Source organism: Mauremys reevesii, linkage group 10, assembly GCF_016161935.1.
Source record: "Mauremys reevesii isolate NIE-2019 linkage group 10, ASM1616193v1, whole genome shotgun sequence".
Taxonomy (NCBI): Eukaryota; Metazoa; Chordata; order Testudines; family Geoemydidae; genus Mauremys; species Mauremys reevesii.
In genome coordinates this window covers 14,670,926-14,689,277 of record NC_052632.1, presented here as the reverse complement: position 1 = coordinate 14,689,277, position 18,352 = coordinate 14,670,926, and the positions used below count along the sequence as shown (strand labels likewise).

General features: G+C 46.9%; 1 protein-coding gene across 4 annotated transcripts in view; it reads right to left on the bottom strand.

Moving 5' to 3' along the window:
• ABHD2 (abhydrolase domain containing 2, acylglycerol lipase) overlaps window positions 1-4,564 on the bottom strand; it is a 61,144-nt gene extending 56,580 nt beyond the window's left edge. Inside the window, exons 1-3 of one of the 4 annotated variants that reach the window (XM_039491649.1) lie at window positions 4,146-4,564; window positions 1,950-2,091; window positions 110-210 (exon numbers count right to left, since the gene is read on the bottom strand). The gene's annotated coding sequence lies outside the window, so the exon portion shown is untranslated. The remainder of the gene's footprint in view (window positions 1-109; window positions 211-1,949; window positions 2,092-4,145) is intronic. The other 3 variants (XM_039491648.1, XM_039491650.1, XM_039491647.1) reach the window with 3 other exon arrangements.
• Between the last annotated feature and the right edge of the window lie 13,788 nt (window positions 4,565-18,352).

The window sequence follows — 18,352 nt, the reverse complement described above, 5'->3', positions numbered from 1 at the left end:
TTACTGGAATTAGCAAACTGTTTACTTACAATTATTAAATACAAAGCAGCCCAGGTAGACAACAGAGGCTACAAATCCCAGTCCAGAGAGCAACTGATTTTGTACTTACTAATTTCTAACTGCTTTGTTCGCAGCTGCCTCCACCGCACCTGAGCACCAGACACCCAAACCCCATCTTTTTCTACAACTTGGAACCAACTTGACTTGTACCTGCCAAGCAAATCCACAGTGTTATTCTGGTTATTCCTTCATCACTTCATCCCCCTCAACTATTACCTCCACCCACGACAGCGTTGCTATTTTAGATGGTGTGCCCTTCAGGACAGGGAAGCATCTTGGAGGGTGCGTCTACATGTCACACAAGTGCTTCTCCCATCTATGATGCTTTATAGCAATCTTGGATTGCTCACTAAACAGGAAGCCCAGAGCTCACCCGAAGAGAAAAGAGGGCTAGAAAAAGTTCACTCAAAAGCCAAAGCTCCACCCAGAAGAAGCTGTTTTTCACAGGGGGGGGATAGTGACAGAAGGGATATACAGCCACAGCCCTTCCTGTAAGAAGCTACTTCATCCCCAGGAGAAACAGGGAGAGCTTAGCCCTCTCCAGCACCAGTAAAGCCTGGGGCAACTGCCATCTCCCCTGAGACTCAGGCTACACTACCAACTTATTTCAGCATAACTACATCGCTCAGGGGTGTGGAAAATCCACATCTCTAAGCAACATTGTTATACCGACCTACCCCCAAGGCAGTAGCTCCTATGTTAACAGGAGGGCTTCTCCTGTTAGCTATCGCCACTCAGGCAGGTGGAGTACCTACGCTGACAGGAGAAGCTCTCCCATTGGTGTAGGCAGCGTCTTCATTAAGAGGGTGCAGCTGCAGTGCTGTAAGTGTAGACAAGCCTGCAAGTTATGCTCAGCTACGCCCAGTGCAAAAAAGCTGCAAATATATCCTACAGGATACGTATGGCAAGGGCTTATTAAATAAAACACAGATTAGAGCCTGTTGTATCCAGTTCCCTAAAGATGCATCTTTCTGTCCTGTACCCTCACTAATGAAGCCTATAGGAGGACGAACAATGGAGCAAAATGAATGCATCTCTAAAGCCCTGCGCAGATCCAAAATCTGTATACACAGCTGATCCGCAAACATGGTCCATGGATATCCACAGCTTTGCAGGGCTCTATGCACCTCTACTGGACCAGGAGAAAAACAGCAGAGTCTGCCCAAGCTTCCCTTTGCTGTGTAGGAACCAGACCAGCTTATAAGAACTGAGCTAAGGTTTGGCAAGGGAAAAAAAATTGAGGGAAGGAGAACAAAAAAAAACAAACAAAAAATGCAGAACGAACGTCTAGCCCAAGTCCAGCTGTTAGAAGTACAGAAGTGGCAACCAAACATGAGAGAAAGTAGGTCTAATAAAATGAGGAAGGGGGGACAGTGAACATTCTAAAATGGCTGAGCTACTTTTTAAAGCCCATCTCATTGAAACTGAGTGATGACAAGTAGGCAGTAACAGGTATTTAGCTTAATAACACAGCTATTGATAAAAAGTAATAAAATGAAAAACTGAACATTTTGTACCAGTCAGTTGATTCGATTAACAAGCCCGGCCCACAGGCATTTCTAGACCAGCAGTCGTGAGAAAAAGGAAGCATGATGGTCATCTTATACCCAAAAAAAAAAAAAAAAAAAGGAACTAGCAATCCTGGTACTTACCATGACAATAGGACAACTATAACTTCAATCAAAACCAAAACAAGTAGTTATCTAGGTGCTAAAGAAACCGGGAACTACAGTATGTATGCCTAGCTGTTGGTTTAATAAAGAACTAGTCATTGCAGACAAGGATGAGTTTTTAAGAAAATATCTTAAAACATCAGTTTTAAGAAATATAACAGCTGTAACACATGAACAGCAGTACAATATTTGATACAGTGTAACATGAAATCTTACCTGGAAAACCCAAACTGACTCGGACAGAGCACTGTCTCTCAGACTGACAACGGAACAGACCGTAAGTGGTAGTCAAATGACATCTAGAGTTGGTTACAGAATGCCGGAAATATGGCAGTGTTGTAGCTGTGTTGGCCCAAGGCTATTAGAGAGACAAGGTGGGTGAGGTAATATCTTGTATTGGACCCCCCCCCCCCGCCCCCCAAAAAATTTGACTGTGAAGTCCTTAAAAACATCATTTTCATCATAACCTCTAAACTGCCAAGAAGACTGATACACAGTCCCTGAAATCTAACCATCAGATAGTGATCAAATCAGCAGAAAGAGGGGGTGCCATCATAGTCCTCAACCGTGGCGACTATGTGAATGAGGCCAACCGACAACTCTGACACCACCTACAATAAAAAACTTAAAGAAGATCCCCCCACACACACACCACAATTTACCCATGCCTACCACAACACGTGGTGTACCTCAGTCAGTGCATAATCAAAGACATTACCTCACCAATCTTGCCTCAGAAATATATCAGGTGCTAGGAGTTGGCAAGGGAAGGAGGTAACAGAAGGACATGTATCCAGTAGATAGAAAACCAGACTGAAGTGAGACCCAAGTTTTAGTTCCTAGGTCTACCACCATCAACTTGCAACCTGAGTCATTTCACCTCTATGCCTCAGTTTCCAAGCTGTAAAATGGGAACAGCAATACTACTCCATTCTTGCAGAGCACTTTGAGATCCTTGGATGAGGAAGTGCTATAACAATGCCAAATATTATTGGGGATGGGAGGAAGGAAGGGTGCAGCAGGGTTTCATATTATGTACATTTTTATTTAGGATCTTTATTAAATGACATGGAAAGACAGATTATGGCTTATTAAGTTTGCTGATCCCAAATCAGAAGGGTATTTCAGACACCAGTGAGAAAAAAGTAATAATACAAGGAAAACAAGAGATTAAAGGTATAAACTGGAAAATGGAGAGAACTTAGATAGCTACAACCTACAGAGTAAGGCAAACAATCCTTTTTTTCTAATGAGAAGGTGAAACTTGAAAGGCAGGAACAGCTGAAGGAGACTTAGGGGTGATAGTGGACAGCAAACAAGACATGAGTTTGCAATGTGATATGGGTGCAATAGAGGCTAATGAAATTTTGGACTGCACATACAGAGGCATCACATCACCAAACCGGGAGGCAACTGTCCCTTTATATAGAACTGAAAAAACTGCACTTGGTAGACTGCACAGACACATGCCGATGAACAGAAGTAATAAAAGTGCTCCTGAGTTGGAGGGATTGAATTACAAAGAAATAACTAAACACATGCAGCATAGCTAAATGGAAACAGGGGAAGGGAAGATGACAAGACATGAGAACAGGTTGCAAATATCCAGAGCAAGTAAAGCCTCAGGAAGGGTGAGAATTTTTTGTCGGGTGTGGGGGGGGATGGTGGAGGAAGAGCATGTTAAGAAAGGGAGAAAGATGAATGCCAGAGAACATTCTGGAGGTCATAAGCACCCACATGAGGCAGGACTCTGTAAAGTACAGGTGAAAGCCTGTGACATTGGGGTAATTTTGAACTGGGCTGCACAGAGCACCAGTAAGTGTGCAATAAGGACTATCCTTACTCTGGTGTGGGTGGGAAGGGCTTGTCATCCATAGGGGCAGGAGCGGGCCAAAGGGATGGGAGAGAAAGAGAAGGGTCCTTGATTCCTGCCCAGGTCCCCTACCCCACAGATGGATGCACGGAGGGATGCGGAAGACACCATATCCCCACCAGGTTCCCCACCACTAGATGGATGTGGAGTGGGGACCTCAATCCCTGTCCAGTTCTTCCCCCGCACCATCATGGTCGGGGGGGGGGGCGTTAATAGCACTCGATCCCTGCCCTGCTCTCGCCCCCGGTGACACGCGATCCCTGCCCCTCTCCTTCCCCCCCACCCATCATGGACACTGGGGGGGAGGGGGTCGATCCCTGCCCGGCTCTTCCTCTCCCCCATGGCTGTGGGGCGGGAGGGAGACACTGGATCCCTGCCCGGCTCTTCTCCCCGCCGGATGCGGGGGACACTCGATCCCCGCCCGGCGCCCCCTCCCCTCACGAGATGGCGGGGGGAGGGAGAACGACCGATCACTACCCGTCTCCCCGCCCTGCCCCCGGGACGCTATGGGGTGTGGTCTCGGCCCCTGCCCACCTCACCTGTAGGCCCAGCCCGGTCGCTGTTCTCGACGCTTCCGGCACCAGTTCCCATCGGTCTGCAGCCGAGCCGGCCCTGCTACCAACTACCCCTTAGCAACCTCCCGTGCAATTCGATTGGAGACTGGCCACGCCACTCTCCCCCAACACGGCTTGAGGTTGGACAGTAGGCCGGCGTGGGGGCGGGCAAACGCTCACACCCTGTAGCTGCTCAGCTATTGGCTGCTAGTGGCGCAGTTGAGGCGGATCTTTGGATTCCATTGGCTCTAGTTACTGTCAGTCAGAGGTGGGCGGTGACGGCCATTGGCTTTATGACGGGGTGGGTGGTGAAAGGGAAGGGCCGGGGGAGCGGGCCTGTTTCTGAGTCACCGGCACGGCCAGACTTTTCTGCGGGCGGGGCTGCCCCCAGCCAGCCACTTGCCAGGCCCCATGTACCTGGCTCCCCCCTGCTCTGTAGCCTGCCCAGCCCCCCCCCCCTCCGACCCGAGGGCTCCAGCTCAGTGCCAGGCCCACCCTAGATCCAGTGTTTCCTGGATGGTGGGTCGGGGGCCTGCTGCAGATGGGAGGCCCAGGGTGGAGGCTGGAGAGCGAGCTCACCCCACGCTCACCCCCGCAGCGGCTGATCCTGCAGAGCTGGGCCCAGCCTCCTGCTCTGGGCGTGGAGACTTGGCGCGAGGGATCACAGCAGCGCTTGGGTTTGGTCTGGCCACCCTTCCTGGTGGCACAGCCACCCTGTGAGATCTGAGTGGTGCTGCCATCCCATGCAACAGGTCACACTGCCACCTGTTCAGCTGTGGCCCAGTCACCCTCTGCCATGATGGAGGGGCAGTGCTTTACCCCATACAGTCCCATGTGGTGGTCCTGCTTTGGCATCAGGCCTTTAGCCTGCAGATAAGAGCCCTGGTTTACTATCAGCTTTTGGACTGCGGGGTCCCAGTGGAGGGCAACAGTTTGCTGTCAGCTCATTAGTCTGCAGTGTTTGACATTGGACTTCAGCCTGAGGGGTCCCAGACAAAGGCTTGGTTCAGGAATCGGCCCTGACTTTCCCCTTGGGCCCCCGTTCAGTGGTTCTAGGTTTTCATGCATTGGGTGTCAGTCAGCCTGTCGGTTTGTGCTCGTCCCCTTTAAGTGCAGCTGCTCAGTTCTTGCAGGTGGCAGCTCATGTGCTGCGGGAAAGGCTTCTGTCCAATGGGAGTCAGTCTCCTCCCATCTGTGCACAGAGAGTCCACGTGCTGTATGGTGAGGTGGGGGCAAAGAGCAGTGAGTGACAAGCACCTTGATTATTCATCCCAGTGAAGAGACACGTGAGCCTCTAGAGAAGTGGCTGCTGTGAGCAGAATCCAGATGCACTTGGAAGAGGCACTTTTATTCTCTGTGCTTAGCGGAGACAAGCTACAGGCTCCCCAAAACAGGCATCCTTGTATTCCTGCCTGTGAATCACAGACCAAAATGATTCCAGATGAGAACCATAACAACAAACAGCTCAGAAAGGAGCTGGGAATGAGGTGAGGATCATTTCTCCTGCAGCTCCCAAAGTTCAGAACAGCCTCCCTCCCTGGGCATTTCTTCTTCGTAGTGACCCTCCAGCTCAGTTCAGCTGTTTTTTTCTCCTTGGCCTGTGCCTCTCATTGCTCTTGCCCTCTGATACTATTTTTTAAATTTTATAACTATATTATAATAATGCTTTGTATTTCCAAAGGTATCTTCATCTGAAGATCACAAAGCTCTCTGGCCCAGATCCTCAGAGGTATTTAATCTCCTAACTTCAACTGATTTCAATGGAAATAGGGAGCCTAAATACCTTTTTTGATGCAGGCCTCTGGAAACACTGATTAATCCTCATGACACCTACAGGAGATGGTCACGATTGTTGTCCCCATGCCACAGAGAGGGAAACTGAGGCACAAACAGGCAAAGTGGCTTGCCTAACTCACCCAGAGATGAGTGAATTTCAGAAAATCCTCCATGTAGCCGCACAGCCCTTGTGTCTCAATTTCCCCATCTTTAAAGCAAAGACAAACTTTACTAATTTGAGGGTGTGTGAGAATGGATTGGTTTATTAATGTTTGCAGTGTGTAAGCTAGCTATACACATTCCCTAGACAAGTTGTGAATGATGTATATTACTACCATGAAATGAGATTGAATGTACTGTAGGCAGAATAGCGACTGTCAAAATGGCATCTGCTTATTCAACGCACCAGTCCTTGTGTTTGGCTTTGAGTCCTCACAAGTGAGTCAGACCTGCTCACTGTTTAGTACTGACACATAAATGTCTACTCTTGGTAGCACTGAGAGTCTAGCTATGGGAGAACAACCTGGAAACTATTCTGTCTCAGGCATCACCAACAGAATTGTCAGCTGAGTTCTGAGTGCAGGATCTTTATCACTGGCAGTGACATAGGAGGCGGAAAGAGACCATCTGGTTTTCTGATGCCGGGTGGAACTTGTTAGCAAAACCTGCTTTTGATAGATAAAGTGAGCCCACCGGATTGGGAAGCCAAGGAGAGAAAACAAATAAAGAGCCCCACAATATGAAGTTTACAAAGCCACTTTTCTGATAACCTCACAAAAGGGCCCCATTGCATGACAAATGTTAGACTCCTAACAACATCTGCTCCCAGCTATGTTCATATCATGGTCACTTTACAAAATTAGTTAGAAAAAATCCTCTGATTTCAGACATTTTTCTTCCTTTGTTTACTTACAGTTTAAACTCCCCACATAGAGTAAGCTCTCGAGAAACTAGTCAAATTTTCCAAAGATTTGTGTATCCGGAGGGATGACTAACTCATAAGAACTGACTCATCATGAAGAAGATAGCTCTGGATACAGACAAAAATGGAATTGCTCAATTGAAAAAATTCAGCATAAAACCAACCACAATCCGAACTATGGCTCTGAGGTTTCTCTTTGGCAGTGATGAGCTCTGGATTCCTTGCTAAAGGTCCAATCCTGCACTACTTACTCTGGGAAATCTGCCATTGATCTGTGGTCCCTATCATCTTCTTTTAAGCATCTACCTACACACTGTGAAAAAATGGTGGTTAAATGCCATGTAGTGTAGCTGTGTCAGTCCCAGGATATTAGAGAGACAAGGTAGGTGAGGTAATATCTTTTATTGGGCCAACCTCTGTGGGTGACAGAGACAAGCTTTTGAGCCACACACAGCTCTGCTTCAGGTCTGGGAAAGGAACTCACGGCAAAATGCCGCACTATAATATCTGTAAGCCACTAACCCCCTCTTTTTGTCCTATAACTGCTGAGGTATTGACGAGCCACTCTATCTTGAATGGTCCCTTATTGTATGTGCTAACCACGTATGCTAAACAGGCTGTTCTATCTTGCATTTTGCTGTGATGCTGAGAGTTCCTTTTCCCAGACCTGAAAAATTGCTGTGTGGTTCAAAAGCTTGTCTTTCTCACCAATAGAAGTTGGTCCAATGAAAGATATACCCTCACCCACCTTGTCTCTCTAATGGTGGTTAAACTCAGTTGCGGCCAAAATGGATTATAACAGAGTTAGTTTTGAATTGGCCTGGTCTGTATGGATGTGGTCAAATTATATTTACAACCAACCTAAAAAATGGGCTTACGATAGTGTCTGCACTGGTGTTTTAGGCTATGTCTACATTGGCAATTGAAAGACAAAACTTTTGTCATTCCTAGGCATTAAAACACACACACACAGAGAAAGACAAAAGTTTTGCCGAGGACAAGCACGGGTATGAACAGTGCTTTGTCAGCAGGAGAGTGCTCCTGCTGATAATGCTAATGCTGCTCGTTGTGGGTGGAAGATCTCCTGCCCATGACAAACAGCAGCTACATTGCATGCCTTTTTGCAGCACAGCTGTAGCGGCACAGCTGTGTCACTAAAAGCTGCGTAGTGTAGACATAGCCTTAAACAGGTTTGAAAACAGTTTATACCCTGGTTAAATGTGATTCCAGCCAAATCAATTTCAAGCATGGTTTAGCTGGTCACTGGACACAGTGCAAACTGCTTGAAAACCATTTTAGAAAAGTGTAGTGGCGTTGTTAAGCAGTGCTTTCTGTAGCCCCAAAAGGGAAAAGAGCCAGGAGTCCGTAAAGTCCTATGGCTGGTGTCTCTCTTTCCCTCAATGCAGCCCCAAATCCCTATTACCCCTGTTCCCCCCACTCCTAAAACACTGTGTGTTTTTATTATTACATTCTCCTAAGTGGGGGGAAATAATGAGAGAGGGACAGATTTTAGCAATATGGCATACAGACTTTTCAAGATCTCTGCCCAAGGTGGGACTCAAACTATGTAACAGCAGGATCAAAGGCTTATTGCTGCTCTGCCCAAGCTATCCAGCTGTAGTGAAAACTTTTTCCCTGCAAATCCTCTTGGCTTCACTCTCTGCACAGGCTAAGAGTAATCTATCTGGTGCTTGATGCTTCCTAAAATAAGTGAGACTGTTGTGCCAGGATCAAAGTCATGGTTTGATCTCTAGATCTGGGCTAAAAACAACAACAACAACCACCCTTTGCCAGAATATATCTTTCGAAAAGCTGTTTACTTCGGCAGGCTGTGACTCAGGAACCAACAGGTCATATGACCTCAAATTTGGATCACTACATGTACCCTGTGCCCCTATGAGGCATACGATATTTCAAGGCAACCTAAGAAATGTGCAGATTTTAGGGGACTAAGAAGAGTCAGCCTTTAAACAAAAAGGGCTTCTTAACGTTAACTATAAGAATCTGTTATTGCGGACCTAGTTAATATGAGAGGTGCCCAGATACTACAGTGATATCTTCTCTAACATAAACATATAGCAAAACACCCCACCACACACATTTCTTCCCCAGGGAAGAGGATAAGAGAACAAATATGTGAGACCCGTTAATCACACTGCTTAACACAGTACTGCAAGTTTCCAAACTGTGGTCCAGGTAGTTTGGGAGCCACTGCTACTGGCAGGCGCTCCCGATATTACAGTGATGAGCACAGTATAAGAACCTATTGAGAAGAGAAGGGAATAGCCAGCACTACAAACCCTTATATTGATGGATGGCAGGTTGGCAGGACCCAGTCTATAGAACAGGAGGAGTGGAGCTAGTAGCTGTGCTTCTGCTGCAGGAGAAGTGATGCTCCCAGAGAAGGGGCATAATTAGCCTGCTCCTATTGAAGTCACTGGGAGTTTGTTATGGCTTTCCGAGGGAACAGGCACAGGTCCTCAGTGTTACACTGTGGTTCAGGAACAAGGATATGCTGGGAGGGAGGCAACATGTGTGCAGGGCCAGCTCCAGGCACCAGCGAATGAAGCAGGTGCTTGGGGCAGCCAACGGAAAGGGGGCAGCACAGCCTGGTCTTTGGTGGCAATTCAGCAGCGGGTTAGCTCAGTGGTTTGAGCATTGGCCTGCTAAACGCAGGGTTGTGAGCTCAATCCTTGAGGAAGCTACTTAGGGATCTGGAGCAAAAATTGGTCCTGCTAGTGAAGGCAGGGGGCTGGACTTGATGACCTTTCAAGGTCCCTTCCAGCTCTAGGAGATTGGTATATCTCCAGTTATTACCCTCAGTCCCTCTCTTCCTCTTTGAGCTGCCACCGAAGTGCTGCTGAAGAGGAACAGAGGGAGAGAAGGACCCACCACCAAATTTACCGCCGAAGAATGGAGCGGCACGATTGAGCTGCCGCCGAAGTGCCGCCTATTGGCTTTCTTTTTTTTTTTTTGCTTCGCCGCTTAGGAGCCGGCCCTGCATGTGTGTGAACGTAAATGAGCCTGCAGGATGTTAAAATGGCCCCAGAGCTCATGTGTGTTGGGGAAATTGCCCCCTCCCTGCCCCCATGCGTGGGTTGCTAAGGTCAAACCCTTGTGTGGATTAGCACAGCGCTACTCCTGTGACTGTCTGTGTTTTGACAAGCAGTGTGGTACAGGCGGGTGGAGCTGCCTGGCCAGGAGCCTAGGCTGAGTCTGTGCAGCTCTCAGGAAATGCCATCTGAGCAGCAGCCCAAAAAAAATCTCATAAATGAAGAGTGAGTGAGAGCGAGGTGTCCGATTTCCAGGCAGCCTCCCTACTTGGAAAGGGTTTGGCTGCCCCATGCCAGCAGCTCCATGCTTCTGACTTCCCTCCAGAGGGGCAGTATGATATGTGTGGCTATTACTAGAATCCCCTTGCTTAAATGCTTTGGATGGAGGGAGCCTTATTGGTTAATTATTTATATTGAGAAGAACCCAAATGTGCTAGGAGCTGTACAGACAGAGAAAAAACACAGCCTGATTCTCATTGTCTTGCACCTTGTGTGGTCATTTACCCCTGTGCAAAGTGGCTGAAAAGAGGCTTGCAGTTCAGAATTCTGCACCTTAGACCAAAATGCACTGGTGTACATGATGACACATGGTGCAAAGCAGTGAGAATCCGGCCCAAAGCTGTATAGCCAGGGGGACAGAGCTAAGTAAAGCCTCGGGGACCTTTATCTTTAATTTTTCACCTCCTTCTTTCCTTTGGCTGCTGTTGCCACCATGGGGGATTTTTATACCTTCTCAGCCATGATCTTGGTTTGCACGAAGGTCCCATGCTTTTTTCAGTCTCTCTCCTAATCATCAGGCCTGCCCACTGATTGAGTACCTCACTTTCGGAGCCCATCACACCCTCAGAGGGAGTGCTGAGACGTAGAACTCTACAAGTGTGGCAAGAGTAGAACAGAAAAAGAAAAATCTCGTGACAGGGACCTGGTTGCCAAATTGCAGCAAATTTAATTTAGTGTTGGTCAGTGACAAGCAAAAAACAAAAAGAAAGCTATGAAAATTGTAAGCTATTCAAAGGAAATGATTCTTCCTTCTTGCAACACTCTGCCTGTTTTGCCATGAGAAATGGAGAGCTGCTCCCCAGCTAGGGAGCTGAGTGTGAAACAGCCCTGAGATCGGTGAGCTCTGTGACTGCGGATGCACAGGGCTCTTTGTGTTGCGTACACATTTTTTAAAAAAAAAACAGAGCCCAAAAGGCTGCTGGGCACTTTGCAGATCTATAAATAGACAGGTCCCTGTTCCAAAGAGCTTACGGTCTGCAGACACAGACCAGGGATGGGAGAAGGGATGCAACATGCAAACCAGCCAATGAGGTGGCTCTTGGCCAATTCTCATCTAGTGTTTTTCCCTCTTCCATTTCCACCCCCACTCACTGTTGACTCCATTCCATAGTTTCTCACTATCCCTCACCCAGTTCCTCATTGCCAAGTTCCAACCCTGTCACCCCACTTCCACCTCAATCCAACCCATTGATTTAACACAGAAGAAACCCCGTTAGCTATATTACCCATTCGCTAACTCTCTACTCAGTTACTGTCCTCTTTTCCATGTCTCCCTCACTAGGGAGTCACCTTGTAGCTTCTGTAGGCTGAGCTCATTGCACATACCAGGGGTTCCTTCCATTCCATCATTCCCCCCACAAGAAACTTGTGTGGCACCCTCCTATTCCCCCGTTTCAGGAACTCCCTATAACCTCCCCCCATCCCACTTCCTCATGTCGGGGCGGGGGGGATCACCCAATCTCCCTGGGATGCTGGCAGCTCTTGCCTAGGCTTTAGACCTCATATCAGCACTGACAAATTCATTGCTGGAAACCAGTCTGTTTCCCCTGTGTGTTAGGATGGTTAAGACAGGTATTGAACTTACAACAATGTGTTTAGTCTATATGAAATGGTTGTAAATTGCTGCATGCATTAATCTCACTTATAATATCGTTATCACATGCTAGAAGGTGACATTTAAGTTTTTGCTTTATGACTGTAAAAATGTTTGCTCTGAAACAGTAAAGCCAGTCAGGAGGGCTCATCTTCTAACCATCAAGAAGACCTGTGGATTCTCATAGGGCTGGAGCTAGGAAACAGAAGCAGAGATCCCCAGAGTCAACCTGGATTAGCCCTGAAAGTCATTCAGCGCTGACAGATTACTATTACCTTTTCAAACCAGAGACGGTAACTCATTTGTGTATATAGGTCTGCCTGCGTTAACCTTGTAATAACTCGCTCATTTCTTTTTCTTAGTTAATAAATCTTGAGTTAGTTTATTACAGGAGTGATTACAAGCATTGTCTTTGGTGTGCGATCTGAGGTACAAATTAACCCAGGGTAAGTGACTGGTCTCCTGGGACTGGAAGCAACCTGATTATTTTGTGATCTTTGGTGTATAGCAGGGGTCGGCAACCTTTCAGAAGTGGTGTGCCGAGTCTTCATTTATTCACTCTAATTTAAGGTTTCACGTGCCAGTAATACATTTTAACATTTTTAGAAGGTCTCTTTCTATAAGTCTATAATATATAACTAAACTATTGTTGTATGTAAAGTAAATAAGGTTTTTAAAATGTTTAAGAAGCTTAATTTAAAATTAAATTAAAATGCAGAGCCTCCCTAACCGGTGGCCAGGACCCGGGCAGTGTGAGTGCCACTGAAAATCAGCTTGCGTGCTGCCTTCGGCACGCGTGCCATAGGTTGCCTACCCCGGGTGTATAACCGACTAACACTAAGTCCATTATGCCCGGGGTGGCAAGACAGACTGGAATGGCCAAGGGGACTGTCTGTGGCTCCATGGTAAGACTGTCAGAGTGCTTTAGGAAATCACACTTGTTTGGGGGTGGGTGAGATCTAATTATGGAACACACAAACACAACCAATTTGGGGTCTCTGCGCAGCTTCTCGACAGTCTGTCCTGAGGTTGACACTCTCGGTTGAGAACCAACTCCAGACAGTGTGACACTCCACATTCCTCAGTTTCCTTACCTGTGCCGGGACCCTGTTTGCCCCCCAATCCCTCCTGCCCCACAGACCAGGATCTCCCTTCTCCTCACCATGCCAGAGACATTTGAAGCTGCTGCCTCTGCTAACCAGATGCCAACGGCTCCCTGTGCTCCCCATTTCTCCCATTCAGTTTTTCTGATTTAGCCCAGAATTAATAGGGTTCTGCTCACTGAGGCACAGACTGTTCCTTGACATTTAAGAATTAATTGGCTGCTATGTTCAAAAGTTACTGTTACAGACAGACAGAAATGCCGTCCAGTTGAGTGCCAGACCTTGCTGACTGAGCCAGCAAATCAGTTTCTTTCCCCTACTCTCCCAGCCCCACACAGATTCCTGACTCCCAGGCCAGTAAAGACACAACTCCCAGGTCCTCCTGGCAGCAACTGCTGCTGAATCCTTTCTGCTGGAAGTAGAGGAGGTGGGAGGGAAGGTATGTGGGTGGGCGTGCATGAGCTTCTTAAAGGGCTAGTCCTACCCTGGATGTGCTGTGGCCTTCAGCAGTGTTTCTGGGTGGGAGAGATGGGCACGCATGGGGCCAGGAGCCCCCAAATTCCTGTCTCTGTGGTGCACTTGGCTTCTGCTTTCTGGTGCTCCTGGCAGCCTAACAAATCCATCATAATAACTACTACTGCCTGGTGCCTCTGTGGAACAAATAAGTCAAATGCGTTGGGGTGACAGTCTTTGGTTTATTTTCCAGGACTCTCCTTCATTGCCAATAAAAGAAGTGTTTGGTCCCAGCCCTTCCCTGAGATAAGCCACACCAAAACCAGCATTGACCTAGCAAGCATCCGGCTCAGGTGTACTTCCTAGCAATGCAACCACTGCAACAGCCAGGAAAACATCCGTTCAGCCAACGCTTCTCTCCACATCGACCTCAGCTCGTGGGCCCTCCCACCCAGACACACACACCAGATTCCTCGGCAGCCTCATTTTCCATTCCAACACAGAACCACCCGCAACGCACATGGCTAGTTCTTCACAAGCACTGCACATCCTTACTCAGAGAGAGAAAGATGTGTGCCCCGTAGACACAGGCATGGGTGCAAAGTATATAATGTGCTATTTGTATGTGAGACAGTCTGTGTTCATAGATAGGACTGTGGGTGGAAAAAAGAAGTATGTAGTCGAGCCATGGTGGCATTTTCTACAATGCTTCTGGTTCCATGTGCAGGGCCAGTAAGACAGGCAGAACTGCAAGGTCTCAATGCATGGATGAGTCAATAGTGTAGCAAGGAGGGATTTAGGTTTATTAGGAACCGGGAAAGGATTGGCCTTTACAGGAGGGATAGGCTCCACCTAAACCAAAATGGAACCAGACTGCTCACACCATTTATCTTCTGCCTAGTTCTGAGTGGCCTAGCTGGCATTGTTCTGAGTTTCTGTGAAGTTGGGAGTTTGGGATGACTATGATTGTCTAGCTACAGGAAGCCAAACGAGCGAGACTGTCAGTCCCAAATTTTGGAATTGATTGATTTTGTCAATATTGTCTCTGTAAAAGTTGCTGTATGAATAATGGTAAATGTGGAGAGTGAAACAGGGGTTTCAATCCTGCTTAAGTGAAAAGCTCAATGCAGCCTCAGCTATGGAGGTGTTACCAAATCTTCCATAATAAATATATCAGGGAACTTTCCTGTTCTTTCACTGAAGCAATTCCACAAAATCACAGCAGGGGGCAGAACAATCATCCCAGGAAATCACACCACACTCTATACCGTGCAGTAGCTGTAGAAATATGCAGCAGGACTGGAGCTAGCCCTACCTGTATTTGCATGAGTAATAGTTACCCTTTTGCAAACTCTGTCAGATGCCTATGTTGCCATTGGGCCAAATTAATACAACAATCAGGAGAAATAAGTAATGGAGTTGACTCCGTAGCAAACTGATTTCAGTGGGAACCTGACTCTGCCAGGGTTATGCTCCCCTTTGCAAGGCTAACCCTGAAAACCATTTGGAAATTACAGCTGATTTAACATACAGCTGCCCTAGGGTGACTGGACAGTAAGCGTGAAAAATCGGGATGGGGGTGCAGGGTAATAGGATCCTATATAAGAAAAAGACCAAAAATCGGGATTGTCCCTATAAAATCAGGACATCTGGTCACCCTAAGCTGCCCAGAACAATACCAAGCTCTTTTCAAGATCCTGACCCTACAAACAGGATCTTCTTAGTGGAGGGACATCAGGTTTGGAATTTATTCCTAGCAGACATGAACCTGAGCCCTACTTTCACTGTATGTAGGACATGATGCCAGCCTCATCATCTTTGAGGATCCTTCTCCTAAAAGATGAGATGCACAAGGAGATTAATCACCTACTAATTCCTCTTATTAAGCAACTTCATTCTGTGAGGAAGGAGGACTTTGTTCCTGTTCCAGGATGGAACTGACATGCGTCTTAATGCGTGTAACATGCCCAGATATCATGAGTATGGGCACCGTAGACATTCCTATTAGAATAATATCAAAATAATAATTATTGCAGTAATGTAAAACTCAATAGTTCACATGCAAGAGTCTGTGTGAAACTTAGTTCACATACAGGGGTCCTTGTGAAATTTGGCAATTCTCATGCAAAGGTCTGTATGAAACTGAGGAGTCTGAAAAACTTGGCAGTTCAAGCACAAAAGTCCATGTGAAATTACCACCTCAGAAGAAGTATGGGAACATTTTCCTCGTTTTTGATCTATGTGGAATTCATGCCCCAGGTTTCACTTTGATTATGAGAGAGTTTATAAGCTAAGCAGGGTTGACCACATTGGTACTTGGAAAAGAGCCCTGCAGGGAAAAGCAAAGTACTGCAGGAAATATCAGAATTAGTGGCTAAATAGGTGGTGCTCTTCTGAGTTAGCAAAGAGCAAGTGCTAGGGGGTGCTATGCTGCAGGAAATGGTGATGGTGACTCCTCTCTTGAGACATGAGCTAAGGCTCCAAGGTAGTAATAATGGGCTTCTGGAGATGCTGTCTTTGAGATGAGATGGAAAACCAAGGTTTTAGCCAACTGTAGTCATTAAAGATCTCCTGGCACCTTTTACAAGAGTGGGGATGTTAATCCCAGTATCCAGGCCAAATTCTGTAATCCTTACATATTGTGAGCCCCAACCAATCTTATCCTGCTTTTTTGTTACCACCTACAATGCTGGACTGCTCACAGGGCAGCCTCTACTAGGAGAGCGGTAGGTACTGTTGAGGTTAGGGTGATCAGACAGCAAATGTGAAAAATCGGGATGGGGGTGGGGGTTATAGGAGCCTATAGAAGAAAAAGACCCCAAAATCAGAACTGTCCTGATAAAATCAGGACATCTGGTCACCCTAGTTGAGGTGCATGAAAGGTACAGTGATACAGATAATAGCACAGCATGCTAGAGACATTTTCTCTGCTCTGCTCCAGGTGTAAGCAGAGCAGCAAAGCAAAATTATTAAGATGTCCAAAGTGATGCCCACAGTTCAGGGATTGGAGTGTGTTACTGTCACTTTCCTGCTCTCTCTTGCACATGGAGTGGGAAGGAACTTCAGGAAAAGTGAGAGGAAGCAACCAGGGATTAGCAGGGGAGACAGGAAACAGCAGAGGGAGAAGCAAAAGAGAAAAAAAAACTAGCAAAAAAGACGTGGAAAGACATAAAAAGGGGAGGCAGGAAGCAAAACAAGGGGAAAGAGAGTGTAGAAAGGAAAACAGAGAGAAGAAGATAAGAGAGGAGAGAAAATAGAGAATAAAGAAAAAAGAAAAGACAGAAATGAATAGGGTGACCAGATGTCCCAATTTTATAGGGACAGTCCTGATTTTTGGGTCTTTTTCTTATATAGGCTCCTATTACTCCCCTCCCCCCGTCCTGATTTTTTACATTTGCTGTCCGGTCACCCTAGGAATGAAGAAGGTTGCATTAGCTGTTGTACAGCAATTAAGGGCTGCAGCCATGTTAAACGATTCACAGCTGCAAATGGCAAGGCCCTCTTGCTGGTCTGCCCTTCCTTTCTGAACGCTGCCCTCCTATCCTTGGTGAGTCTGAATAGTCAATTTCCACAATGCACTTAATTGACTCCATTCCCGTTTACCCAATATCAGAGGTGGCTAGTTTTGGAGTCAGCCAGGCCTAGCAGAGAGAAGGATAGATGAGAGACTGACACAGACAAAGCCACGGGGTGCAGGATGAGAGACAGAGAGAACAGAAATGTCTGTAATACAAGGAATGTGCAAAAAAGATAGTTCTTCCAGTGATTAGGCATCATAAAAGATGTCTTGGCTAAAAGTGATGAGGGGAGACTGTGTCAGGAAGCAGAGAGACAGCTCAGATGGCATCATGCTAAGTAGGAATCTGACAGCAGATCAGGTATGGACAGAGGGGATCAAACCATAACTACAATATGTAACCGTGTCCAGGGTGGGTCATGTTCACCGCTGATGGATATCTGAGAGCTCTGTCCTCGCCTTAGACTTAGGAGCACTCATGTAGCTTGTCATGCCAATGAAGTCTTATTGAATTGATTTGAATCATAATAGGTCCAGATGGAGGTGACCGACAGCATTTTTTCCACTAAAAAAATAGGTGGGATGCCAAACCCTGGACGCAAGCAACCGAAATGTGTATGTTCCTAGCTTACTAGACTCCCCTGTAATGAATCAGGTTCTTTCCCCTGCTAAGTGCTCTGAAATGTTTTGGAATGTGGTGGGGCTAAATAAGTAAATGTCCAGGGGGAGTTCCACCGGTGCCTAAGACACTTCCTTGCGGCTCTCACATTCCCAGAAGACACCAAGGCCTGGTCTACACTGGGGGTGGTGGTGTTTGATGTAAGATATGCAACTTCAGCTACAGGAATAGCATAGCTGAAGTCGATGTATCTTATTTCGACTTACCTCCCGTCCTCATGGCGCGGGATCGACGGCTGCGGCTCCCTCTGTCGACTCCGCTACCGCCGCTCACCCTGGTTGAGTTCCGGAGTCGACGGGAGCGTGTTCGGGGATCAATATATCGCGTCTAGATGAGACGCGATATATCGATCCCCGATAAATCGATCCGGCAGGTAGTCTGGACGTACCCCTAGAGGGAACGCTGCTTCCCGTGTTTTAACATTGGCCCCATGTCATTAAAGGGCAAAAGAAGAAACAAATCCTGTCCAGGTATTTTCCAAAAAAAAAAAAAAAAAAGCCACTGAGCAAATGATCAACAAAGCTATTCATATCAAGTGCTGTGAAGGCCTGAAAAGTAACTGTGAAACCAACACCATCTCATTCCCAATATCTGTTTCCTGTATGGCTCCAGGTCAGTCATGCTGACTTTACTAGAGAAGGACTGTCTGGATAAATAGCCATTACTGAATTGTCAAGAGGGTTCACCAGGGAGTCAGTGCTACAGCTGGGTCCATTTCACTTCAATCAGCAATTGGGAAGACAAGGAATGCATGGAATTTGCAGCAGATATTGAACTGGGGGGAGTTGGAGACACAAGTGAGGGCAGTGCAATAAT